Consider the following 25,045-nt stretch of genomic DNA (forward strand, 5'->3'; position numbering starts at 1 on the left):
GTGCGGAAAGTACTCGGAAAAGCACGCCCCGTCCATTGCTAGAACGTCAGCCTCCAGCGTGGCAACGGGACTTCGAGATGGACTGGATTCGCTCTCAGTGCAGCTAGCTTCGTGGAAAATTTTCCGAGTTCGCTGATGGAGATGAAGAAGCGACTCGACTGGACTCAGTGGGAGTAGCCGTTCAGGAGGAGATGGAAGCTTTGGAGAAGAAAAACTCTCGCTTCTTGACGAAGATTCTCGAAGGTCGTGTCCCGATTACCTACAAGTGGGTATTCCGACTGAAGCGGGACGACGACGGCGGCGAGAATCGCTACAAAGCTAGGCTCGTAGCACGCGGATTCACCCAAAGGTATGGTTTTGATTACTCCGAGGCTTATTCCCTAGTTGCGAAGCTAGACACACTCCAGGCGGTGCTAGCGGTCGCAAACCACGAGAAGATGCCGGTCATCAAATGGACGTAAAGACCGCCTTCTTGAACGGCACGATCGCTTAGGAGATATATATGATCCAGCCTGAAGGATTCGAGAAAGGTAAGGGTCTGGTATGTCGCTTGAACCGTACACTGTACGGCCTGAAACAGGCGTCGAGGGCCTAGAACGAGCGGTTCCACGTTTTCGCCGAGAAGCTGGGATTCAAGAGAGGAGCGAGTGATTAGTGCCTGTACATGAAGCGAACCAAAACCGGTAAAAAGGTCCTTGGTCAGGGAATTCGAGATAAAGGACCTGGGGGAAGTGAAGAGCTTCCTCGGAATGTGGATTGAACGAGTCGTCGAGGAAAGATACCTACGAAGCAGTCATCGTGTTTTTCTGGAAGGTTCACTGAGGCAGTTCACTATCCAAGAGTGCAAACCGATTTCCACGCCGATTGAGTGTCGTTTTCGGTTGCCGAAAGGAGAAGAGTCCAAACGATCAGAGAAGCCGTATCGTGAGTTGATTGGGTGTCTCATGTACGTCTCCCTCACGTCACGGCCCGATCTATGTGCGGCCGTCATCTACTTCAGCCAATTCCAGAGCTGCCCGACGGAGGAGCACTGGGTACACCTGTAGCGGGTGCTGCGGTACATCCGTGGCACGTTGGAGTTTGGACTGGAATTCCGAGGAATTTATGGAAGCGTTGTGTGATGCCGACTGGCCCAATGACCGGTGGACCGGCGATCACTCACCGGATATGTGTTCCGGGTTCATGGCTGTACAGTTGGCTGGCTGACAAGGAATCAACCGACCGTATTCTTGTCATCGACCGAGGCCGAACTGGTTGCACTCAGCGTCACCGTATGCCATGGTATATGGATGAAGCGACTATTGGGCAGGGAGCTCAAAGGGCCTTTTTTACAATGGAGAAGACCTTTACGTCCTAGCCCAGTACACGTGCTATTGGTAGGTGTCCAAGCTACCGCACGGGGTGTACTGGGGGCGTGTCGGGCTCGAATGGTGACGCTGCCATTAATAGCGACTAAACTCCATTGGGCTCCGCCATCGTTCCTCCCAGGAACTACCTCTCGGTATTACTTCTGGGGGGATGGCTGTACATAGTGTACTAATTCACTCTCACTCACGCGTTCATACGTCCTGTATGAGGCTTACTGGGGTGCTCTCTCTATCGCACCTTGATTCACTCTCAAACACTCCACATGAGGCTGACTTTTGTGCTCACCTTTTTCGTTCCTTGCGAGGCTGACTTGTGTGCTCACCTCACCCATACCATGTTAGGCTGACTTGGGTGCTCACCCTATCACCTGGTTCACTCTCGATCGTGCCACTCTATTATACCTCTGTCACTCCCCCTGGCATCCCATGTGGGACATTTTTCTTAGGCCCCACTTCTGACATACCATGCGAGGCTGATTTGTGTGCTCACCTTTTTCATTCCTTGCTAGGCTTACTTTTGTGCTAGCCACTACCATACCATGTGAGGCTGACTTTTGTGCTCACCCTTAACATACCGTGTAAGACCGACTTGGATGCTCACCCTTTCACTCCTCTGCCACGCCATGAGGTATCGATAGCTAAGTCCCAACATACTACGCTACGACCCTCCCGTCTTGGCATGAGGCAGTCCACTTATACGCCTATACACTCACTCTTCTGTCTTGCTTCGGGGTGGCTGGGTTTACCCCTTACGCGGTTGCCATTCGCTGCGCCAAACCTGCCTCGGCATGAACAGACCATTCACTCCCTTTTTTTGCGCTTGGCCTTTTTCGCTCCAGCTAACCAATCACTAGTTAGCCGTGCCCGTCGTCTGTTGCTCGGTTCGCCAGACTACCTGTAGCCTACTGGCAATCTGGATGGTAGCAGCCGAGACTGCGTTCCACTTCTCCACCGATTGACACATCCGCTGAGTAAGGGTATCAGGGGTTGTGTCCCAGCCACAGACGTCTTTCGACGTCGAACCGATGACATACGACCAGTATGTGTTCGGCAGTTTCGTCTACACCTGGGCAGTCAGGGTAGGCTGGGACCTCCGCGTGCCCGAACCTGTGGAGGTACTGTCGGAAGCAGCGATGGCCTGACAGGAATTGTGTCAGGTGGAAGTGAACTTCCCCATGGGGTCTTCCCACCCAGCTCGATATGCTAGGTATCAGCCGGTGGGTCCACCTACCTTTCGAGGAGTTGTCCCACTCACGCTGCCATCTGGCGACCGAGGTCACCCTGGTGCGCTCGCGGGCTCCCCTATTTCCACGTATCTCAAAGCACTCCTCATCTTCCCGAATGACCAGCCCGACTGGCATCATGCTCGCTATCACACAGGATGCATCGTGTGATACCGTGCGGTAGGCAGATATCACTCTGAGGCATATCACGCGGTAGGTGCTCTCCAGTTTCTGTAGGTAACTGGTTACCCTCAGTGCTCTTGACCATGACGGGCCGCCGTACCTGAGGATAGATACGGCAACGTCTGCCAGTAACCTCCCAAGTAACAATTTTGGTTATATTGAAGTTTTATAGCGTTTATTACAACTAATGTTTAAAACCTTCCATGCATACTTCATGGTTTTGACACCTTTCTACAGGCCGCTATAAACCCGTGTTATGACAAGTTGGCCCAGTTGTATTGCTACCAGTATAACTTGATATGCAAACCACCATGGGAGTAATCGTTTTATTTCAAAGTCTTTAAAGCCTCTTCTGCTTTCCATGTTAAAGCTATCAGTTCTAGCTTGGATTTTCTCCATTGATTGGATATATTCAATGAAATTTTATCATGGTTTTATTCTTCCACACCCCATAATTTCAATCATCGAACGAAATGCATGATTGTTAGGTATATAATAGGTTTGTTCCAGTACACGGAAGTCACTCCGGAGTAAACAGAAGCAAAAAATCTTTACTCCTTTTTACTCCGGTTTGCTACCAGAAGAAGAAAAAAGAGAAGAAGAGAGTACAGGAACGATTTTCTCCGGAGTACTTCCAGTTTCTCCTGGTACTGGAACAGACCTAATATTTCCCAAAATATTGAATATACGAAATGTTTATTTTTGTTTACGACCCATTTTTACTCGTTTTCTAGGTATGCCGTTAAATATTTATGGTAAAATATAATGCAAAAGTTACGCAAAATAAATGCGCTCCATGAATTCGGCCGAGAATGGGTAATCTGTGATATTAAAAATGATAGAATTAAAATGACACTCTACCAAGTTCTAATTAAAAGTGCAACATTTTGTTAAAAATGCATAGATTTTTACTCGAAAAACGCCTTCAAACGTATAATTCTCATTCAAGCAAAGTAATAGGCATGTATTTGAGAAATTTTAATTTGTGCTTTTTTTGTGTTTGCATGAATTTTTGTATTGAACGACATTTTTTTAATAAAACTTGATATACCTAAAAATAGTTCCATATGACATGTCCTCCTGAGTTTGTTATAACATAACAAGTCATATAGCTAGTGTGTTTATCATAGCGCATTTGTAGCTATGTTACGATTGACAAGTTTTATGTTGGGCTGTATCGCTGCTTGCAGGTTATAATTATTTTGACAGTGATTTCGACCAAGATGGTAGATAAAAAGGCAGGCGTTTTTTGTATGTAGCGGTTGTCAAACTTGAGTTATCAAAGAAAAAAAGCGATTACGTCACATTTTTCGTTTTGAATAGCATTAAATATCAATATAGATACAATACAGCATTTCGCACTTACGGATAATGCTTTAACATGTATTGAAACTACTATTTTAAACTATATTCTAAAATGACAGTATGTTGCTGAGACCGCCATCAAATGTATGATTTGTTGACAGCTATAGCAAATGTCACACAATGTGGTGCCCTTTTAGTAATTGTCTTGATAAATTAATTTAAAGTAACCAAATTAGCAGGAAATTTCCGTATTCATGTAACCGGAGTATCTTGTTTTGGAATCTCATGTAGGAAGCATTGTGGTAATAGCTGATTGAACTTTTGAGATCCGGTTGGCTCTTTAGGAATAGAACTGAAGAATGCCACACTTTCCGTTTCGAAGAAGGATTGTAAGTGCAGAATTGTAGTACTATCCATGAAATTGTTTTGTTCACTGAGAATTGGCAGCAAAGTCTTTCCAAACAGAAAAGAAAAAAATCCGCTTTACTTTGAACAGACAATTTATTTTCGTCGAGCAGAAAATAAAACGAGTAAGAGCGGAGCGTTTGTGTAATAGCGTCACCAAGCTCTGTGTTGATTTTTATGCTTTTCGATGCAACTAACCCCAAAAAAACTTAGTCAAATTTCTTTTTAATATTGTGTACGTGAAATGACAAAATAAATAATTTGTAAAGTTGTATTAACAGGTTAACAAATCTAACCTCTGCGGGTGAAATGTCTGGCAAAAAGGCCGATATTGTGAAACAGCGCCCTGTTTACATTTTCGTAGAATATAAATAAAAATAGTAAAAACAACCGCAATCTTCACAGGCACAGCATTTAAGGTCAACCATCGCACTACAGGGCAAATTCGTTAGTTGGGCCACGACGGGTATCTGCAAGCATACGACGTTGCCACTAGCTAAAAAATCATTGGATAATGTGATTGAATACATCAGAGATGATTTTCAAAAGCGCAACATCTAACACATTTATTTCACTAAAACATTCCGGAATATGAATTCAAAATGCAGAGTAAATCTAATGACAGCTATTTAAAACCATAATAGAATCATCGGCTTCGATGGCGCCTTCTTAAAATCAAGATAAAACAATGGTAAATCCTCCAAGCATTTCAATTGTTACTTGGGCTACGTCTACTGGCGCACACCTTTGAGCTGTTGGACATCATTCTCGATAGAGCCGCAACAGCAGTAGACGCTCTCGTGCATGTATAGTCGACATGGCTGCCGAAGGTCAGCTTGTCGTCTATAATGACTCCGAGAGACTTCAGACTTCGCTGTGAAGTGATCGCGACTTCTCCCACATGAATAACTGCATGTTGTGCCGACTTGCGGTTGTTTACGATAACTACCTCCGTCTTATGATGAGCGAGCTCCAGGCCTCTCGCGCTCATCCATTCCTCCACCGTGCTAATCGCGTGTTCTGCGGTTAGTTCTACCTCAGGAATTGATTCCCCGTAGACCTCCAAGGTTACGTCGTCGGCAAAGCCGACGATCTTGACCCCAGGAGGGAACTTCAGTCTCAGAACCCCGTCATATACGAGGTTCCATAGCACCGGGCCTAGGATCGAGCCCTGCGGGACTCTGGCGGTTATCGGAACCCTTTTCTGACCGGCATCGGTCTCGTATAGCAGTACGCGGTTTTGGAAGTAACTTTCCAGGATCCGGTACAGACCCACCGATAGGCTAAGCCGGTGTAACGAGAGCGCAATGGCATCCCAGCTTGCGCTGTTGAATGCGTTCTTCACGTCAAATGTCACTAACGCACAGTATCGAATACCTCACCTTTTTCCTTGGATCGCTATCTCGGCAGTTTTTATCACTGAGTTGAGAGCGTCCATTGTGGACTTACCCTTCCGAAAGCCAAACTGGTTGCTTGACAGACCGTCCGTACCTTCCGCGTACGGGGTTAGCCTGTTGAGGATGATCCTCTCAAGCAGTTTGCCAGTCGTGTCGATCAGACAGATTGGGATGTACGCCGATGGGTCGCCTGGCGGCTTCCCGGGCTTCGGCAACAGCACCAATTTCTGCCTTTTCCATCTATCGGGGAAACGACACTCGTCAAGGCATCTCTGCATAGCTAGCCTGAACATGTTCGGGTTCGCTATGATCGCTGCCTTGAGTGCGTTGTTTGGAACTCCATCCGGCCCTGGAGCTTTGTTCATTGCTAGGGATTTAGCCACTGCGAGTAGTTCTTCGTTCGTCACTGGAGCCACCATTTCGGCCGTGCCCGCACTGTCTCGTAGTGCAGGTGGCCAGGGGCTTGTGGCTCGAGACGGGAAGAGTACTTCGATAATCGTTGCCAACCGGTCCGGAGACCGTTCTGGGGGTGAGGAGCCCCCTTTGGTCTTGGCCATCACAATCCTGTAGGCGTCACCCCACGGATTCGCGTTGGCACTCTCACACAGGTTGTCGAAACACGCTCTCTTGCTGCTTTTAATAGCCTTGTTAAGGGCCAATTTCGCAGCTCGAAACACTTCACGGCGGTTCTCTCTTGCATCCTCGGTGCGACCTCTTTGCATCTTACGTCTAGCTCTGAGGCAGGCTGACCGTAGAGTTGCAATCTCGGCACTCCACCAGTATACCGGGCATCTACCGTTTCTTGGCAGTGTTTTTCTCGGCATAGTGGCGTCGCACGCGCGTGGTAGAACAGCTACCAGCGCATCCCCGCTTAGACTGTCGGTGTTGGCCTCCAGTCCCAGGGCCGCGGTGAAAGCTTCGCTGTCGAAGTGATTGGACTTCCACCCGCGTACCTGACAGGGATCTCCTGCCCTCGGATGCTGCACACCATAGTTGATCTTAAAGCGGATTGCTAAATGATCGCTATGGGTGTAGCCTTCGTCTACCCTCCATTCCATGCCTGGAGCCAGACTCGGGCTGGCAAATGTTAGGTCAATCCACGCCTCCACTCCGTTTCTACGGAATGTACTAGCGGAGCCATTATTAGCTAGCACAGTATCGAGTTTCGCAAGCGCCTCCATTAGCGCTTGACCACTGCTATTTGTACAGCGGCTGCCCCACTCCACTGCCCAAGCGTTAAAGTCTCCCGCTATGACTACCGGTTTCCGGCCCACTAGGTCCGACGAGAGCCTGTCGATCATCTGGTAGAACTGTTCTATTGGCCACCTTGGTGGGGCGTAGCAGCTGCAATAGAACACACCATTGATCTTGGCAATCGCAACACCCTCGGCGGAGGGGTGTATTACCTCTTGAACCGGGAACCGTCCCGTTGTACAGATTGCCACCATTCCAGACCCGTCCGACACCCAATTGCCGTTGCCGGCAGGGATGCGGTACGGGTCTGATAAGAGGGCGACATCTGTCCTCGACTCCGAGACCGACTGCCACAGCAGCTGTTGGGCTGCTGCACAATGGTTAAGATTTAGCTGTGTGACGTTCACGGCTTCTTCTTATTTAACTCACCGAAGGGACACGAAGGTCCGCCCATAGCATGTTTATGGGCTTGCTTCTTAGCGGTGCAGATAAGGCACTTGTGTGCCTTAGTGCAACCCCGCTCTTTATGCCCCTCCTCGCCGCAGCGACGACATAGTTTGCTCCTATCTATGCCCTTGCACTCGTAGGCTTTGTGGCCGGACTCAAGGCACCGATAGCACCTATCCACTGAAGGCGGCTGGGGTATGCTAATTGGGCATACTGACCAGCCGATCGTCAGTTTACCTATCACGGTAATCTTTTTGGCATCTGCTTTCAATAGCCTGAGGTAGGCTACTTGGGTGCCAGAGGGTCCATCTCTCAATCGCACAGAGGCCCGCTCGATTGTGACGTCGCAATGTTCCTTGACGGCTGCGACGACGTCTTCTGCGGTCGTGAACTCGTCCAGATGCTTGACCCCTGCTATTTGTACAGCGGCTGCCCCACTCTACTGCCCCAGGTTTCCGGCCCACTAGGTCTGACGAGAGTCTGTCGATCATCTGGTTGAACTGTTCTATGGGCCACCTTGGTGGAGCGTTGCAGCTACAATAGAACACACCATTGATCTTGGCAATCGCAACACCCTTGGCGGAGGAGTGTATTACCTTCCGACACCCAATTGCCGTTGCCGGCAGGGATGTTGTACGGGTCTGATAGGAGGGCGACATCTGTCCTCGACTCCGAGACCGACTTCCACAATAGCTGTTGGGCTGCTGCATAATGGTTAAGATTTAGCTGTGTGACGTTCACGGCTTCTTTTTATTTGCCTCGCCGAAGGGACACGAAGGTCCGCCCATAGCATGATTACGGGCTTGCTTCTTAGTGGTGCATATAAGGCATTTATGCGCCTTAGTGCAGCCCCGCTCCTTATGCCCCTCCTCGCCGCAGCGACGACATAGTTTGCTCCTGTCTGTACCCTTACAGTCGTACGATTTATGGCCGGACTCCAGGCACCGATAGCACCTATCCACTGAAGGCGGCTGGGGTATGCTAATTGGGCATACTGACCAGCCGATCGTCAGTTTACCTATCACGGTAATCTTTTTGGCATCTGCTTTCAATAGCTTGAGGTAGGCTACTTGGGTGCCGGAGGGTCCCCTTCTCAAGCGCACAGAGGCCCGCTCGATTGTTATGTCGCATTGCACCTTGACGGCTGCGACGACATCGTCTGCGGTCGTGAACTCGTCCAGTTGCTTACACTGGCGTCTTAACCCAGGACCTCTTGGGCCAAGGCCTTATAGGCAGCACTGGATTGTGCGCTTCGCCAGCACCAAAAGCATTTCGCCTGTATTGGTGCGTCTCACGCTGAGCACGTCTTGCCCGAGGGCCGAGAGGCTTTCGGCCGCCCTCATCGACTTTAGGATGTCGGCATATTTGTCCTTGTCGGTTGTTAACCACAAGACCTTGCCTCTGTCCTTGGCCTTCTTCGCGGGCCGCGGTACATCCGGTGTCGGTGAAGGTTTCTTCTTGGTGATCAGCGTCTAGGAGTTTACGCCCCCTGCCCCGGTTGCGCCGAGTTGTTGGTACCTTCTCTCTGCCCGGCGGGGTCATTTTCGCCCCGGTTTACCTCGACCAAACGGCGTTTGGCCGTGACGGTTACACGCCGTATGGTGTTGGTTTTTGCACCCTCGCCTGGTGGCTTCCTAGGGTGCTTCGCTTTCGACGCCGTCTTGCGCTTGCCCTTGCCCTTACCCTTCGAGGGGAACTCAGCCGTCGCTTCGAGCGACTTGGCTGCTCCATAGAAGGGGAAGGGAAGGGCCTCTGTCTGGGTACCTATGTCGGCCTTCTCCCTTCCCTCCCTCTTGGAGGCCACAGTCTGGGTTTCTCTGTCGGATTTTTCTCTACACTCCACCCTCTTGGCGTAAGCCTGCTGTTCCTGTCTTGCGACACAACAGCCTACCGGAGCACCAGCAGGCGCTGTTTCAGCTCCTTGCTAATATTTTGCTTCGCGTTAGTGAACTCGATTATAGTATCGAGCTGCTCCACCACTTTACGCATCGCGGATAGTGGCCCGTCCAGCGCGTTGGTAGGGCTATTTTCTACCACTGCTGGGGGGTCACTGATGCTGTCGGTACGGCCCTCGTCGTTCCACTACTCTCCCCACTGGGGGGAGACCTCATCAAACCAGCTTTAGCAAAGGGGTTTGGCACCTCCGTTTTTTTGGTTTTTGTTATTTTTCACGTCGCGCGAGAAAGAAAGGTCAGCCACGCCAGAGCTCCGCAGTAACGTGGTAAGGGACGCTTACTGTGGGGGTTGCCCAGGTACCCCACAGACTCCGTTAACGATCGAGCATCTTTTTCACCCCCTCGATCACTCATCCCTCGGCACGGGTCGCTTCACGCCTTGGACTTGGGGTTATGACCTTTTTTGCTTTACGTGGTGAACGCGGCCCAGATCATCACAACCATCCTCCTTTACTAGGACTTTGGACCTGTAGCTCTGGTTCTCAATAGTTCCAAGTACGTAGGTTATTACAGACATGCTACTATTGAGATCTGTCATTCGCTAGCGGAGTGTGTGTGTATGCTGAACCGATCTTATCCAAACCAATTTTAAATGAAAGGCTTATCACCCAGACAGAACGCTATTAATTTGTTTTTGATTCTGATGTTTAGTTTCCAAGATATGAATGAAGGTAAATTGACTACATAGAGAGTTGTTTTGCATATCAGAAAGCGCAAACGAATACCTTTCCAAAGAGCTATAGATTGTCATAATCTAATTATTACCAAAAAAGATATTTAACATTAAATTAGGACAAAAGATTTTTATGATTTTTTCATAGCTATAGAAATAAGGCCAAAAGCGTACAATCTATTATTAGGCCAATAGGTCTTTAGGGAAGTTATTGGGTATAATATACCCTTTCATTTGATATTGTTTTTTTTGCAGATTATTCCCAAACAAGTGAGATAATGTCACATTTATTTTTGTATTGAGTGATTGTATAGAGATGATGCTCACCGCAAATTTTTAGCTCTCACTTTTGCCCTTTTTTCACTGCACTGAAGACACCAAGTATCAAATCATAAATACTTTAAAAGTTCGGCATGTTGTTTGTGGATTACCCTTTGTCGCCTATTTATTTTTCAACATAGTAATGATCCGTTTAAACAAGTCAGTCCTCTTACTTCGCCGCCATTTTAATTCAACCATTTTTTGGATAGTTCCATTCTTTATTGAATGATAATGAAGTCGAAATTCAGAAAGACTAACGAGAAAGCGAAGGTGCTATAGAATTCGACTGTATTCGTAAGGATGATGTGAAATTATATTAGCGAGAATTTTACCAAATAATCTCCAACATTTGATTCAGTATGTGTAAACTGTACTTAAAACATTCACTAAACCGCTTCAATTTTTTTACTACTGAATTCAGAAGATTGATAGCAGGTTTTCTGTGTTTCCATGATTTCATGTACTCAACTAATTGGATAACGAATAGCTTCAAATGATAAGCCCAAATATGCGAGTTTGCCAAAGTAAACATGATGCTACGTTATAACATGGACGAAATAATCATTTCTTTTCTTTTCCATACCCCCAGTTAACCGTGCAATACTCCTCAAGCTCAGACTACACTCACTGTGAACAAATGTTAGTTATGTAAACAATCGTCCCATTTTTGAAGTCTTGAAAACCCTACTAAAATCATTTGCCTCTGCCGACTTCCTGCCTATTACTTGCAGTGACAATAATCCTAACAGTAAACACATCTCCTGATAAGTTATCGTGAAATCCCTCCCTTCATATAAAAACGAATCCCGCATTTCCTCATCCGTTGAAAATGTGATTGTCGATTTCTATCCCTAACTACAGCAATGTGAGTTACCGCCCTTATCTAATTATAAACTGATTATTGTGCTGAACAACTTACCCCAGGATACCAAGAATTTAATTTTGGTGGGCATACCAAACCACTGAACAACCCTGCGGTACTTACCAAAACAGAGAATGAGTTCACTCACTCGCGAAACGACGCACGATGGTTCATTCACTTCCCACCGCTGAGTGCAATGTGCTTCGCCGGATCTCGCTTGTTGTCCTCTAGATGTGTTACCCACAGCTGCTCGGTGCCGTCGGCCGGTGCACCCATGCGCACTGGAGCTCCTGTTGCATTCGTGCATCACTCCGTTCACGTGCTCTACGGTCGTTTGATAGTGGCCGCTGATAACCCGAGAAGAGAAGAGGAATGGGAAGAGAATATTAGCATGCTACTTGCATGCAAGGTTAACGACTGACTGAACGTGCGCTCTCAAGTCTCGAGTGGGTGAGGCAGGAGAGAGTTCTAATGACACGTTGTTGATGACTGGAGTTGTACTCATAGTTCACTATCTGCAGCCTGTAACCGGAGGAGTGTTGCTAAACAGTAATACCAAATGTGTCATATATAATTGATTCTACCAAGGGTGTGTATTTTTTATGAAATTCAACTTGGCGGCGGAATAATGAGCGTAATAAGTTTGTTTACAAAAGTCTCATTAGCCCTTTTGAAGAATTAATATTGAATTGAAAATTTTGGTTGCGGCTGCCAAAATCATTTGGGTAGATCCAAAGGATTCTTTATCGCTTCATAAAGATGATTGCTGGTTTCGACTGCTTCGAATTCCGGGCACTATCTATTTTAAATTAATTACCTCTATGAAATCTTCAAGCAAGAGTATCAAAACTATTAATGTTACATTTACTGAACGGCGTCTTACTACCTCGCAACTAGTTGCTGCATGCAGATACGTTAAGTGGATAGTAGGCTATGGAAAAATATTAAAAAGTTTAACATTTTCATTCGTGTTTATTATTATTGCCTAAAATATCGTTTTAGTTCCTCAGTTCTCGTTATTATATTTGGGCATTGCTGTGATTCTCAAAGAAGGTTAGAGAAGGAGTTTATAAGGATTGATAAGGAACATCTAAATCGTGTGAACAATAACTAACGTACACAAGTACGAATACAGTGTCAGTAATTTGTGTCATAAAATAGATTGTTGTTTAACAATTATTAATAAGCCGATAAAGGGATTCATTTTGTTGAATTTCGCATTCGTTAGCTGAAAGCTAAAAAGCTTTAAAAAGAGTTACTAAAATGTGCGGAATTAGATTAAGAACGGTAGTTTTAACAATTGTGGAACATTGTAATCGAACCCGACGCAGCGTCGACGATCATTCAGTTCTCTGGTCTTAAATCAAAACTACATAGAAGCTGAATAATCCACAACTTGGCAAGTATCCTAAGTTCAACAAACGGTATTCCGAAAAAAAACTTCCGTCAAATCAAACGATTCCCACATAACTTCGGCATCACTGCCTCGGTGGGAAAATCGGAAAAACAAACCACCCACTTTGCTCACCAACCGCCCCAAACAGCAGCGTATGAGATGGTGAGCGAGAATTCTTTCTCGCGCTTCACACCGCGAAAGTCATCTCCGTCGGTCGTCGTCCTCACTCGTGGGCCAAGGTTCTCCGAATAGGGCGAGTGTGGCAGTCGAGCTGGTTTGGCAAGTCGCCAGCCGCAACCGAACCGTGTTCGTAGCGTTCCGACACAATCGAAGCTGCTGTCAGTTTGTATTTGAACTCCCGTCAACGTGGACGCGAATTTCGAGCTGGCTGCTAGAGGCTAGCTAGCGCTGTTATCTACCGTTCTTGGGAAAATCAAAAACCCTAACGCATCACTCTTCTCTCTGTGCGGAGGTGTCGTCCTCAGGCGTTGTGTTAGCTGTTTGGATAAGCAGTGTTCACACAGTGGTGGCAGCATGTAGGAGCCCTGAAAGGACTACACCGTTGTCGATTGTTCCGGTTGGATTTAGTGTTGACTTGTGGTGTGTGGGAAAAAAATCGCCCCCTAGTTGGTTCGCTTGGGAAAAGTGCGAAAAATAATTGAAAATTAAAGAGTCCTTAACCGATTGCGGGGAGAGCGTAAAGAGAACAGGGTTCGTCGAACGAACTCGAGTGGTTATTATTTTCCCAACAAGTTTTTTTTCTTGTGCAACGGAACGGAAAAACGCTCGCGCGAAGTTTATTTTGATTGGAGTTGAGCTCCGGTGGAAGTTGTTGGCGAAATTGGAACGTGGTTAAAAAAAAGAAATATAAGGTGTAATAGGGAATAGGGAGCCGTAAAAAAGGCACCAAAATCGCGAAACACAAATAAGGTTACGTAAAGAGTGAAGGATTAGCATATAGCCGATGCGGCGGGGAATGTGTACGCACGAGTGAATTAAACCAGGATAAAGTGAAACAATATTACAATAAGGATTAAGTGATTAAACAAAGTGTTTTGGTTCCCACCGTGGTCGTACAGATCCTCAATGGAGTGAGTGACAAGCAGCACCCTTTCGTGCTCACCGTTTATCCAGTACTTTCCTCGAGTGAGGGAGGAAAATGTAATTGCTGTGTTGTTTTCATCGATCCGTCAAGTGTTGTCCCGTGAACCACAATGCTGGTCACACATATTATTCGTTTACAGCATAATCCGGTTACTTCATAGTGCTTCAATTGATGTTTGCTACACACACAGTTGTTTGACGAAGAATTAGTAAGTCGAAAATAAACTTCCGGCGAACGAGTGGAACCTAATCCAAAGTATAATAAGTACTGGGAAAATTGCACCTGCTCGCAGCTTTTCCGTTTGTGTTTAGGAAGAACAACAGCGCGTAAGCCTATCAAAACAGTATCCGAGTCGGGAAGCGGCAGTAAGCGCTCGTTGAAAGTGGGTGACTAATATATCTGATAGCATCATCATTAGGTATCAGCGGATGTACATTTTGGAGTAGGCGCAGCATCCACCACTTTGAGGTAAGTTGAAGTCTACACAACACAACCACGCGGCTCTTGCAGCTAGCGGCTTGAGGTCTCGGTCACCGTAGTCTCAAAGTTCAGACATAAGACGAATCGGTACGTGATAAGAATGTTGCTCTCCCTGGAAAGCAGTTTGTCTGAGCGGATTACGGTTTAAGCTGCTTTGGTTCGGCTGCTGGTTTTGGGGCTTTTCGAGCAAGCTTACGTGTATGGTAGAAGAGACCCATATTCGAGGCAGGCAAGGATGATATGTGTTTAGTTGCTGGAGGGGCAAAAACTTTCTCCTTTCTGCTCTGCCAATGAGTCGTCGGACTTTTTTGGTTTACTAGGTTGGGGTGGGTTCACGGTACAAGCAAGGGTGTTAATGAAGCGCAGATGTTCGTAACTGCTGGGCTAAATTGCTAAATCCAAATTGCCGGGAACTTTCAGCTGTTTGAGCCGTTAATTCAATAATTCAAACAATTTTTTTACTTTTTCGAAAAAAATAGGTGATTAACTACGTGTGTTTGGTTAAAAGAAATTATTGAATAAGCGACGCTATATACCGCGGGTGGAATAAGCTTTATAGTTTCATAGATAACATTGCTTGAGGGTGGCGAGTGTGTTGGCCAAAATGAGAAATGATAGAGTAAGGCAGTTTGAACACATATTCAGCGTTCAAACTTCATTTCCCACGCTAGTAGGAACTTCATTATGTGGTTAAGATTGTTTTCGTAAATGAATCACTCGGCTATTTATGATGTCTTAAATATTTCAAGTAGTACGAAATCTAGCTGCATTCTCTCACTCTGGGGCTCTTTTATTTGAGTAGATGACAAACTCCGTTAACAGATGGACGAACATTGCTACGTTAGAAGTCTATCACTGAAGTACTGTTTAATCTCCATAATCGGATAAAATTTAGAGAGAAATATTCTTTCTCAATTTTTATCGTTGTATATTTGAGCTACAATTCTGTTTTTGGAGCTCTTTTCTCTTAACTTTAAATCTGAGAAATGTTCTACGTACCAAAAATACACGCGATTTAAACCACAACAATACCGCTCGATTTGTTTTATTATGATTCGGACTACGCTAACCGAAATCGGAAGTGCTTGTGCTTACTTTGGCAACTCCATTGGTTCAAGCATTATAATTGACCTCCCATTGCCCGATGACAATCTACGAAAAACAGGTAGCAATATACCATTAAAATTGAACTTGTAATTATATATCTTTTTTTTCAAATTTTTTTTTCGAAAAAATCGCGGAAAAAGAGGTATTTTGCAACCCAACTCGGGCAGAGCCGTTAACAACAAGCACAAATTCACCAACCAAAATCTTGCGATTTTTAATACAGCTCTGCTGAATATTTGCTTGTAACACCATTCGTACCTAGCTGTGTGAACGCGACGAGGCTTTCATTTTAGTATTGTATATTGATACCAGAAAACTGAGAGGACAATATCGAGAAATCTGATCGGCTGGATTGTTTACTGTTATGGTGGTTGTAAGTTTCGTTTCGTGTCTACACCAGACTTTGTTTGCAGTGTTAGTTGAATACATTTTTTTCCATTGCTAAATTAATTCTCTTCATGACATCAAAAGATTTTTAAGCCTAGTATACATTTGTATATCTTTTCTATCTCCAACAATGTGTTGCACTTTCGATGATACGTAATTTGCTAAAAAAACACTTCCAAATATCTGGCAAAAGCTACGCTCTGGTGCAGCCATTGAGAATGGTGCAATTGTTCAAAAAGAAAATATATACCTTGAAGAACAGCTCATGATAGAAAGAATGATGTATTTTATCATTCACCAAACAAATATACGATTATTAGAGTTTTTATACTGATTACCTCCCAAATTTTTACAACACAATAATTAAATTTTTGAGGCCATCAAAGATAAAACTGCGGAAACTATTTGATACGAGGGAGAGTTTTTTCGTGTACTGGAACGAGTCACAGAAACATCCGTAGCCTATTGCTGGTATTGTCGATGATACTGCAAGTTTTCATATCTTCATAAGTTAAGATAAGTGCTTAATTTTTCAATATTTAGATGCAATTGTATTGGCAATACATCTAATAGGCTTAAAATGTGCTTGAACCAAAACTGTTTACTTAAATGAAGAAAGTATTCAGCTCATCCACGGGAATAATAGAAAAGAATTCTATAATAATAAGTTCACTGCAAATTTTTCCGTAATATTATCATTACGGTGTTTGAAAACAAACGGACATTTTCTCGCGAGACTTTGTAAAATGAGTTCAAGCTAGGTGTTTGAAGGCAATGTACGAAGCATCTATTCAGCAGCTTTCATATTCAACATCAAGATCTGTTGGGCACTTTAAGGAAAAAAAGTTATTTGAAAAAAACTTTTCTTTGTTCAAACTGAATTTTTTTTTTCAGTGTATTTTTATCGAAAACTGAAACAATGAAAGTCATAATCATCTCAGTAACGAATTTGTTATAGCACATCGGACTGGACTGAAACGAGGAAGAAGGGATTCGTTTAACGGAGATCTGGTACTAGAATACTTAGCGCACGACCAGACAACATGTTTAATATCGCGATAACCGCCACCACAAGCGCAGAGACCGCTCTCCACTACCTCAACACGCCGAAGATGGGCCTTCTACATATAATAATTGTACATGACCTGAGATATGACCCGAATGAAGTCATGACCCTCATTCATTCTCTTGGACCAATATTTGTTGATTCTTTTGGAATTCCTAAACTTCCATCGCTCCACGAAATTTGCCAATTTTCGAGCGTCCTTTGAGAATTTTTTTTTAAAAACTTCTAATGCCAAGATGCCCACCTTCACATTATCATTCTAATCCAAGTGTCCGCCTTCTCATTACCCAGAATGGAGCAATGCGAAAAAATTCAAACTAAGGTAATCTACTATGATTTTTCAGCTAAAGTACTCAAAAACTCCCATGTTTTCCCCAGGAAATACAAAGTGTGCTTTCCATGCTCCACCAAATGGAGAGCCTCCTGTAACTGTAACGATGTGGGCATGGTCGTTGATAGGTAAATATAAAACCATCAATCTTGTGGGGAGAATGTTGGCAGCACAGCCTCTTTTATGATTGCACTTACCACTACTGTCATAATAATTAGCATAAAAGCTATGTATCAGCTGTCATCATATGACAAACGTTCCGTGTATTCCAATCACAGGATGAATCGAATACACAACGTAGGCCCTAGCTACCAGACGAAACATTGTTGCTCTGATGATCTGTCCGTTAATCCGTCCACGAACCGGTGCCAATAATCGCGTTTTTCAGCTTTCATAATTTTTTTCATTTGCATTTGTAGCGTCGTGTATATTTAGAAATATTCGGGCGATCCGACGTTCAAAAGTCGTTTTCTAAGCAATCTCTGCCCACCCCGAGATAGAAGACTGTTCACAGTTGTTCACGTCGGGTACTCGTTTCGTCTGACCTTTAATCGTAATGCAAATGCATTGTGTGAAATCTGGGGAAAAATGTAGGGACTGAAATATAAGGACACTTGGGGTTTTTGATGTCCCATGTGGAAATTCCTGCTAGTTTCTAAGATTACCGAGACCAGGAACCACTTACTTCGGTTTTGTAACAGCACCCTTCAAGGGATACTCTCAGGCCTTTACAAGGAAGCTTAGGAGAGAAAACTGATTTTCCTCTTTCGGAAATGTATCGGTACATTAGAAAATGTTTCCACAGTGGGATGGATAGACTCTCGCTCTTTAGTGTACAACGAAACGTAGAAATTAGTCGTTGTCGGTGACGTAGCGCTCTTTTGCATTATCGGAGCGTTCCTTAAAAGTATGTTTCATGTTGTCCCCACATAATTTATATGCATTTTCCACAGCGTGCCTTGTTTCTACAATATGTCGCTATAGGCCCAATTGTTTGCAGCAACGAAAATTCATGCCTCGCGGCACAAAAAGGCAAACAGGTAGACTAGCCCCACCCAAAAGATCAAAGTTTGGAGGAGCAGATTGGGTGAAAGGTTCGAAATGGGGCTGATGGAAAATAAGTTGTTTTCAAATACTTGAGCTTTTTCCTGAACGCAATTTCTTGCAAACCAGAATTCTCGCTGGCTGAACCAAAGGATTTTTGACGGAGCGAACCCCATACTTCGCAACTAAGGGCCGTATTGGAGACTGCACCATCAATCTCTACTTCCCGGGCGGGTACATAGACAAGATACTTCTTCGTACGCATATATCGTTGATGTTAAATGGCTCATCTTTGCGCTCATTCAAGTTTTTTATGAATATATACCAAATTCGTTACTGATACTTTTTGCATGTAACAGAAGACTAGCAGTTGGGAAAATGGGTTCTGAGATGATTATGACTTTCATTGGTCCAGTTTTCGATAAAAATACATTGAAAATAAATTCAGTTTGGACAAGGAAATTTTTTTAAATAACTTTTTACATCATTTATAGAAAAAGTCGATATCGAAGTAAAGTTTGAACTATGCACGCAGAGCTGAAATTTCAGTGCTTAGTTCTCATCCGAGTTGGAAATTTGAGTAAATGCTATTGAGTATGAACTTAGAATCCATTCGAATTTTTTTTTTCGAATTTTTTGACTCAACACAACATATATAAACTCTCTAGGAAAATTCAGTTTTACTTACACAATGCATTGATTGAAGAATTTATATATGTTATTAACGGAGCATTAGCAATAATTCATTTTTATTTCTATTTTATGAGGCATTTTTTCCGCTTTTCCTTTAAATTGGTTTAACCTTTGAGATTTCTTGCACTGATATTGTCCTATGCTAATTTGAGCGATTCTCTGAGTCCTGCCACTATCCCATGTAGTATGTGTTATCAAAAACATCATGAAGCATCAAGTTCTAAATGTTCTCAATCGATATAATACCCGAAGAAAGCGATAAGAGTTATAGGAAATGTATCACCACACAGTTAGGTGGATTAAAAGCGTTTTTTCCTTAAAAGTGCGCAACTTGAATTTTTGACGGGAGGTAGGGAACATAATTACCTACCTTGGAACAAAATTTCGTCCAAATCAAAGATGTTTTTTTGTAAAACGACTTAAAATTTTTAAAATCGTTTTTCCTCGGTGTAAGGGTCGATGAAGAATTTATCCAATATTTTTATTCAAAAATTTAACTAATTTTGTGAACATTTTTTGTAGAATTTGTCATTTTTGGACTATAGCCATTTGAAAAAAAAAAGTGGTTAAAAAGTTTGATCCTTCTCAAAAGACTGTCTAGATCATTTTTAAAAAAACTACAAGGGGCAGTCCTATGGGGTTGCACGAACTGTAGACGTAGGACTATACTACTTAATGTAAAATATTTATTTTCTTAGTACTTAGTGTGTGGGAAAAAACACCCGGACCGGTGAAGAAAAATCAAACTTTAGACAATATAATCACATCTCATGTATAGAACAAGCTTTCTAGTTGCTCTCAAACAGATCCTAAAAGTTCAAACACCCATGGATAACCCCAAGTTTGTAGATGTGTTTCGATGCCAGAGGATTGTAAAATGGTTAATATTACGTCATGAAAATTCAATTCTTCCGTGACAATTTTTTTTGCCTGCAAAATGCCCTGTGTGTATGCAAAGCTCATGATTTGTTGGGTTATTAGCATTGATCGGAAAATGCTTTCCAACGCTGCGCATTGCATACATACAGGAGATTTTGCAGGTCACCAGAAGCTGTTCATTTTACCACCGCCACATGTTCATTTTACCCACTCGCTATAAACATGCTTCATTTTTGGACATGTTTAGAAATCAAGAATCATGTTTGAAAAAATGTATTTATGACGAAGTATTTTTACCAAATATGTACAAAACATGTCTAACAAGAAACATAAGGTGATTGTAATATCTCATTCACTTACTAGTTATAAAATATTGACTTTGCTTAACGTGTTCATTTTACCGCCAGTTCTCCTACCTACCAACACATTCGCCCCAAACATTGAACCCAAGCGTACAATGCAAAATGAGTCAACGCTGATGATGATGGGTAGAGCGAAAGAGACAACTAGTACCACCACGACACTATTAGCGCATTTCACTAAAATTCCACGCGGCCTTTCCCGATTGAAAGGAACGGCCGCGCTTAGCCCATCTGTCATATTATCGTGATTTTGCATAGCGAAGGGCTGAATGATTTTGTTTCAAAAAACAGCCCTGCGTTATGCAACACTTTGTGCAGGTTGATTATTCCAGTTGCAAGTGGGGCCAAATTCACCAAGTTCCGTAAAATTCCTTTTAAATTACAGAATTGATAAAATTGCTTAGATGAGCTAAACTAATTAATCAAATCCTGTTTTAAAAACTGTCGTTGCGTTTAAACCAAAATGGGAAGCTTATTACTACCACTACATTACTTAATTTCAAGCGCAAATAGCAAATACATGTGCTAGTTAAACCAAAAATTTACTGGCAACATTACAGCGGCATTTAGGAAGCAGTTGGAGCGGTCTCCTGTTGGACGACACAGGGTAGCGTCCCTCCACAGCCAGTGTAACGGACTTCTAGCTCAGCTACACTGGCTGTAAAAAACACAGCGCAGTGATCTGCTTCGCCAGCCGTTCAACAGTGAACTGAGCATGTCTGGCCAAGTCCGTTCTTTAAATAGTCGATGATGACGTCATTCATAGAAGCGTTGCGCGCTAGGTACACCAATCCGTCGTACAGGGCTTGGGAAGCGCTATCTTCTGTGTGTTAATGCGCGATATTTTGACAAGGTTGTATATTATTTAATTTTTTAATGCTATGATATCAAAAATCTTTGGGTTTATCTATTGGAATCTATTCTTACAAGTATTCCGGGGCGATTTGTGCAAAAAAATTGAAGATTTAACGTGAGATGGCTGAATTATATGCGTTTAAAATTGGACCACTTTTCGTTACATACCATTTTTGTAGAATTTGCAGAGTGCACTCCCATATCGAAAACAAAGACGTAGTCCTACGTCAAAAGATTCTGGAAACCTTTAAATCTGATAAAAAAAAATTTATTTCAGTGCTTTATCAATGTACAAAAAGTTTCATCCATTTTAACACGTTGGAATATTGAACAATAACAAAATGTTGCGAATTTTTGCTTAAAATAATTTGAAATAATGTGTAAAACTAGTTTGACAAAAAATGTATTAAAAATAAACAAATCTAAAGGAAAATACAAACTTGTAATTTATTACTCTTGCTCAAATCTGAGAATTAGTTGTTTTATAAAAAATAGACACTTTACGAAGTTTCGTAAAAATCAGGTAAAGTCAAATTTCGGTTTTTTGTCGTTTTTGTACCAAAAAACCGAACAATATACTCAAAAAGTATAACAAATCAGTATTTTATAAGTTTAGAGTAAAAATCATTTCAAATTAGAATGATTCGGTAGACTATTCTGGTTTAATAAGCGATCTACGAAAAAAGTTTCGAGTGATCAAAGTCACCCCGATGATCAAAGTCACCCCGGTCTACGGTACCTAGAAACCAGAAATATGTAAGATATCTTCCGCAAAACCAAGAAGTGTGTGAGATTTCACGATAGCGCTATCGTTCCGATCCACGGAGTCAAGAATTCCCTTCGTTAAAGTAAAGTATGAATATGCGCAGTCCAAGATGACTTCCTTATGTAATACCAGATGTAGCGGGAAGTTGTTTCCCAATATTTGTTGGCCACCTTCACGCTAAACTGACGGCAGACGAGATAGACTTGGAGCGATAGGTTGATATATCGATGTAGTATAAGCATAGACGGTTTGCAAACTATAAAATCCTATATTTTCGAATATACTGACAAAAGTTTGCTGCCTTTTGGTTTTTTTTTGTTATGGCGGAGACTATTAAATTTTAATGGCACAAAAAACTCCTAATAAATAGAAACACACTATTATATCGCAGTTTTCTACCTCTGGAAAGCTTAAGCAAAAGCATACATATGCTCTTCAAACTTACCAAAGGTGTGACCCCATCAAGAACCAAGATCGCCTTGAGGCATTGCACCCCGCAAACTGGATCGAATCATTCTTTCTTCATTCTTGAATACGGCACTCTTCCAGCGGAAGTTACCCGCTGACAAAGCCCCGTGGTTTTTGCTTAGTTTATCGCTACGGTAGCGCTGCGATGGGCTTTCCGATTTCAGAGAACGGCCTTCTTGTACGTACATCCGCACCCTATGTGGGTATATGTAAATTTGATGTCCGTTAACAAACATGGCTTTTCTCGCTCGAGCATAATAGAAGCCACCAGCATGGTTCAAATGTGTGAAAAACATGATTTTCCTTTTATAGCGTCTCTTGCTGGAAATTTTCCGACGGCCACAGAAACGACACATATACACACAGGCAAACCCATGTTGGTGCTGTCGGGTCAGCATTCGTTCAGACTAAGAGTAGAGAGAAGCGGATAGGTTTGACCATCCAGGGAATTAGTTTCGATAGCCAGAAATGGAACGGACTCTATGGGAGTTGAAAGTAACAAGTTTTAATTGGAGTTGTGGTATACTTCACATTTTTGGTTACTCAGATTAATACACGCATGAAATGTTGTTAAGTTATGACTACAAATAGAAGTAAAAAAACAGATTTTTTTTGAATAGCGCGATTATTCCGGTACTCCTTTTTGCTTTTAGCTTAACATAGTAAAAGATCTTACAGTTCAGAACTATCGTCTGCGTTATGATTAGATTACTCTTGTTTATAAGTGAAAGTGATACTACATTCATGTTTAACTCTTTCACAACTACTACGGACCCAAAACTGACGAACTCAGCCGAGACCCGGTTAGACGAATAACTCTCCTCCAGAAGCTTGATTGCACCACTTTGAATGCATTTTCGAAACTCATTAAAAGTGAATCTATCAGTACCAGGAGGTAGAACCAGTAACTTTCAACAGCTCACATTTTGCTCTTCGTTCGTGGTTATTTTTTCTCCTTTCGAGTTTAAATCCTGTATTACCTTCTCACCCATTCCCCAGCCGGCATCATCTTTACCAGGTGATTTTGGCAGCGCATAAGTCTTCCAACGGATAGCGCAGGGAGTAGCAGAAGCAGCAGCAGCAGCAGCGCAAAAATCCAAGCATAAAATCAGTGCAAAACTTTTCTTAATTTAGCTGCTCTCTTTGCCGAAACATTTCGAATGCATCATAAATTCTAACCAACTTTCCGAGCCGTCAGAGACCCTAAGAAGCTACACGAAAGAACTTTTTGCTAGGATGTTCGTTCATAATTTCAAACCATACCACCAGTGTGACCCACCCGCGCACGGGCTGTTTGCATTCACTCGTTGGCCCCACGCCACGATCTGCTGGCTGGCTGAGTGCGCGCCGTATGTTTGCACCACACCAGGCACTCCGGGAAAAAGAGAGAAACAAGCTACACTAGACATGGGAACCATAAATAACGAAATCTTAGCTTATGAGCATCCATTACACCATCCCTGGGAGAAGAGGGGAAGTTTGATTTTGGTCCAGGAAATGTGCCCTTCATCCATCGCGGCTGTGAGAGTGCTTTGTGCTTGCACTGCATGGAAAATTTGGGTCATGTTCGTACGGTCATACTATAAGAGTGGGAATGAAAATATGCAACATTCCATCTCGTTGGAGAAATTGGAACACTTTGCGATGTATAGAAGACGTAAAGTAGTTTACAGTTAGTGTTGCTTTTAGTGTTTTCTTTTGTTTTATAAAAAACGTGGAAACCAATATTATTACTATAACCATTTAAATAATGAGTGTATACAATTCATTCTGTGACATATCGTTTTTTACATTTCTTTAAAAAAATGTATATAGTTCGCTCAAAACTTTCAAGATGTTTTCCAAGCCTCGGACGGCTTATTCTTATATACCAATCGCCTCAGCTCGATGATTTGGGCCAATTTCTGAGTATGTGTTTTTATAGTAAGGTTTAAAAAGCTTAAAAAGCCTGGCCTGTAGTGTATTGGCACTGTGTGGGACTCAAGACTCACGTTCGTGCCTAACCACTGAAAATACTACTTACTCTGTTTTTTCGCACTTCTTCCCCAAGGAACTACAACGAGGTATTACCTCCTGAGGGAGGAGGGGAGGTTGGTGGGCTCATTGTGATTTCGCCGCACCTCTTTCTGCTCCTCTATCCCAGAGCCTCAGCTAGTTCGTGAAACCTTTGAGCTTTGATTTAACTCTCGACTCCTCTTTTGCTACTTGCCTCCATTTATTACGTCCCCATTTTAGCTCTTGTCCCCGTGAGCCGTTTAGATGTTGATTCCATGAGCCATTTAGCTCCTGTTTCCGTGAGCTCCCGGCCTTATAACGATCCACTCGGATAGTCCCCGACGGGGAATTCACCCTACTCCGACCCATAGTTCCCCGACGGAGGAATGTCTACCGACAGCGATACCCGCTTCTTTGAGCCAGCTCCCAGATTTGTCGAGATCTACTTGGAAATTATCCGGCGGTGAACTACGCTACTTCGACTGAGACTTCCCCGGCAACGGAATGTTTCTCGGTACCGGTGTTTGTTTTGCGAGTCAATTAGATCCCATTTTCGTCACGATTCTGTCAGATAGTTCGCGGCGGCGAATCTACTCTACTGTACATTCTCCGGCGATAGATTTCTCCCGATACCGATGTTCGTTTCCGTTAGCCATTTAGCTCCCCACTTCGTCCCCATCTACTCGATTGAGTCCCCGGCGGTGGACCTAGCCTACTCAGCGGGCCAGCTAGTAGGTGCTGAGGTCTGTCCAGAGATTCCGGGTGGAGTGTAGCTTCCG

The 25,045-nt window shown here is 43.4% G+C and overlaps 1 protein-coding gene across 1 annotated transcript in view; it reads left to right on the forward strand.

The window, feature by feature from the left end:
* Nucleotides 1-13,064: 13,064 nt before the first annotated feature.
* LOC131685117 (hemicentin-1-like) overlaps nucleotides 13,065-25,045 on the forward strand; it is a 574,669-nt gene continuing 562,688 nt past the window's right edge. The window contains exon 1 of the mRNA XM_058968577.1: nucleotides 13,065-14,301. The gene's annotated coding sequence lies outside the window, so the exon portion shown is untranslated. The remainder of the gene's footprint in view (nucleotides 14,302-25,045) is intronic.

The sequence above is a fragment of the Topomyia yanbarensis genome, chromosome 2 (assembly GCF_030247195.1).
Source record: "Topomyia yanbarensis strain Yona2022 chromosome 2, ASM3024719v1, whole genome shotgun sequence".
Lineage (NCBI taxonomy): Eukaryota > Metazoa > Arthropoda > Insecta > Diptera > Culicidae > Topomyia > Topomyia yanbarensis.